We start from the raw sequence: 4261 nt of genomic DNA, 5'->3' as shown, positions 1-4261 counted from the left end.
GGACAGTGGTTAAAGATGAGCCATCGCGTTTATTTTGTTTTATCATACTAGCTCCATCTGTATTTGTATGTAAATACAACGTTCAACAAAAAAAAATTTTCTTGTTTCAAAAAAAGACAATTAAGTGCAGAGAAAATATGTCAAAGACAAAGTAAATTGACTAAAATTGTTCATTAAGATATGTGAAAATAATTTAAAGCGTAATTTGTTGTTTGTATCACGCGTTTATTTTGTGTGTGATATGACGCTAAACGACGCGTGAGTCAGGGTTGAGCCACCCAAAATTTTGCAATTATAAAGCGTTCTTGCAATGTAAATTCATTTGTCGACTTAAAGAGGAGTCAAAAACTTCATTTCTATTGGAAAGAAAGGAAATACAAATTTTTGATAATCATTTTTCACTTTTCAGACCAGCTTTGCGATACAAGCGAAAATCTAATCGCAGAAATGTCGACATTTAATAAGGGCTTTTTATTTCAATTTCGGGGTTCCTTTACTCATTTCCAAGTGTATTTGAGCGCCATTCTATCATTTGAAGATTATTATTAATCATTTATCTGCACATTTCATTGATTTTCTACAGTTATAACTATGTCCAACCCTGACTATTCAATCACATGACTTTAAAAATTGATAATGAATTTAAAGAAATTTTTTAATTATTTATATTGTTATATATGAAAAAAGAAAAAAAGGGAGGAAAAATGTTGTCTATACTTTATGTAGGGCAAAAGGTTTAATGAAGAGGTTTTAGTGCACATAAAGAATATGCGTGAACAGAGATCTGTATCAGTGCAAACAAACGCAAATGCACATGTATGACAATATACATCGCATATGTTCACCGTATCATAGACGAGCAACAAGCGTTTATTCCCCTGGCTTTTCCCGTCTCCGCCCATCATCCATCGACGCCCTTGGGGTTGTGTATCCCTTATTCAATGCGCTTTCCAAGCTTTTAAGATACACCCTCTCTCAAAATCTGCTGCTGCTTTAAACAAAAATCAGGGTCACGTCATGTTTCGTTTTGACGTGAAAAAATTCTTTGAAAATTAAAGAAAAAAAAAAAAAAAGTTAACCAACCCTTATTGTCGCTCATGCATATATCAAAAAGAAAAAGTATATTTCTTTTCAAAGAAAAAATTTATTTATTTCAAATAAATTATTATTTAGTTTAAATAAAAAAAAGTTATTTTCTTCAGAAATAAATGTTTTTGTCCAAAATAAAGAAACAAATGTGACGCTCCACGAGAGAAGGGACCTTATGCCAAAAAAATGTTAGGTTCCCGGACAGCACCGAAACTTCCCTGAACCTTTATTGAACCTCGCTTGACGAGGTTCGGGAACTTGAGTCGCGAGGTCCAAACGAGGTTGAGTTGATGTTTAAATGTCCGCGCATAATAAACGTCAGTCACAGAGGTTGGCTGAATATTGGATTTGAATTTCTGTTAAATATTAAAATTAAAGATTCTTGGCATATTGTGAGGGGATATTTAAGGAAATTAAAAATTCAAGACTTGTTAAATGTAATCGTTAAATATTCTGGAAATTTAGAAGGATCATAAATACGGGAAAATAAAAAGAAAGCAAATGAATTTAAAAAACTATTGAAAATTACATTTTCTATGACAAGGGAAAGTGTAAATAAAACAGAAATTAATAGACAATAATAAATACAGTTATATTTAATAGTAATAAATTATTATTACATTAAATTACAAATAGTGTTTAACTCTTTTGGCAAGAAATATTTTCAAATAGAAATGTTGTCTACAATGTGTGGTGAAACAAAAACTCAAATAAATCAACGATTTACTTAAAAAGAAAATTTTGTTTATTGCAAAATTTGTACTATAGACAAAAAAAAAATGCATTTTCGTAATGATTTACTCAGAAAATTCTTTTGGATGAATTTTTTTCGCTCAATAAAATTATTGTTGAGAATATTTACTAGGATTTCTGCCAAAAAAATTCTGATAACTCGTTTTAATAAAATTTGCATTTAATTTTGATTTTAATTTTTTTTTTTAATTTTAATTTTTTATTAACACATGAAATGTGCCTGAAGACTCTCAAAAAGACCTTTAAAAATTTAATTTTTATGTAACTACTAATAAATATAACTGAGCACCTGGAAATAAGAACTCGCCAAGCGTTCGGCTGCACGCTACGAAGCCAGTCAAACATACAAAAATGATGAAAAAATAGCTACAAAGCCAGTCAAACAAACAAAAATGATGAAAAAATAAAATTCGAAATTTTTGATTTTTGAAAAATGCTATCTTGTAGGAAATGAAAAGGCGCATCTTTTTTTCATCTGGATTTTTCTCGTCAAATGAATAGTTTACTTAATAAATGTAAAAAACTAATAAATTTTTATTTCCAAATTTCATTCAATTTTTAAACATAAATCATCGTATCTTCGACAAATATTAATCAATTCCAATGAGATTTTACATACTTCCGCGTTTGGGTCCATAGATGACGATAGTCTAAAAAAAATTTTGAAATTTTTTCAATTGTTGACCAATTTTTAATTATAAACAAATACCTGTCGGTAATCATACTCAGTTATCTTCGCCGACAAAAAGTCTGTGGGCACATTTCATGTGCTAATAAAAAATTAAAATTAAAAAAAAAAATTAAAATTAAATGCAAATTTTATTAAAACGAGTTATCAGAATTTTTTTGGCAGAAATCCTAGTAAATATTCTCAACAATAATTTTATTGAGCGAAAAAAATTCATCCAAAGAATTTTCTGAGTAAATCATTACGAAAATGCATTTTTTTTTTGTCTATAGTACAAATTTTGCAATAAACAAAATTTTCTTTTTAAGTAAATCGTTGATTTATTTGAGTTTTTGTTTCACCACACATTGTAGACAACATTTCTATTTGAAAATATTTCTTGCCAAAAGAGTTAAACACTATTTGTAATTTAATGTAATAATAATTTATTACTATTAAATATAACTGTATTTATGATTGTCTATTAATTTCTGTTTTATTTACACTTTCCCTTGTCATAGAAAATGCAATTTTCAATAGTTTTTTAAATTCATTTGCTTTCTTTTTATTTTCCCGTATTTATACTCCTTCTAAATTTCCAGAATATTTAACGATTACATTTAACAAGTCTTGAATTTTTAATTTCCTTAAATATCCCCTCACAATATGCCAAGAATCTTTAATTTTAATATTTAACATAAATTCAAATCCAATATTCAGCCAACCTCTGTGACTGACCTTTATTATGCGCGGACATTTAAACATTAACTCAACCTCGTTTGGACCTTGTTCAGTCAAGGTTCAGGGAAGTTTCGGTGCTGTCCGCGTTATGTTTGTCATTTTTGAAATGAAAATATATAATCAAAGAGAATCAATTCCCCAAGTAGCACGGAATATTGCTTAAATGTCAAAGTGATTTCAAGCGAGAATATTCTTGTGACATTCAGGCGATATCATAATGTCCGCTTCATGGGGACATTCCACGGTGATATTCCTGTGACATTCGCGTGATATTCGTATGATACTGAGGGAATATTCCCGTGAAATTCATGTAATATTGAGGGGATATCCCTGTGATATTGAGCGGAATATTCCTGTGATATTGAGGGAATATTCCTCTGATATTGAGAGAATATTACAGTGATATTGATGAGATAATTTATAAAATTCTAAAAAAAAATATTTTTTTCTATTTTTTTCCATTTATTTATTTTTTTATTTAAATATTCAAAACAATCAAAACAAAAAACATTTTAGAATTTTATAAATAACAGGAATTTTCTCTCAATATCACAGGGATATTCCCTCAATATCACAGAAATATTCCGCTTAATATCACAGGGATATCCCCTCAATATTACATGAATTTCACCGGGAATATTCCCTCAGTATCATACGAATATCACGCGAATGTCACAGGAATATCACCGTGGAATGTCCCCATGAAGCGGACATTATGATATCGCCTGAATGTCACAAGAATATTCTCGCTTGAAATCACCGTGACATTTAAGCAATATTCCGTGCTACTTGGGTCTTAATAAAAACTAATTTTAATTTTACCTGATTAAAAAGAAACTTTTTTATTAAGGTAAAACTATCACTAAACATAACCTAAATTTTTTTAACTAAAGGTCCCTTCTCCCGTGTAACGTCACAAATAGTTATTTAAGTTATGAAACAATTATATTTTTGTTTAATTCAAATATATGATACATTATATTTCAAATAAAAAATTTATCTATGCGTATA

Source organism: Leptopilina boulardi, unplaced genomic scaffold (assembly GCF_019393585.1).
Source record: "Leptopilina boulardi isolate dan_hultmark-lab unplaced genomic scaffold, ZJU_Lbou_2.1 LbouV2_366, whole genome shotgun sequence".
Taxonomy (NCBI): Eukaryota; Metazoa; Arthropoda; class Insecta; order Hymenoptera; family Figitidae; genus Leptopilina; species Leptopilina boulardi.
This window is presented reverse-complemented; position numbering follows the sequence as displayed.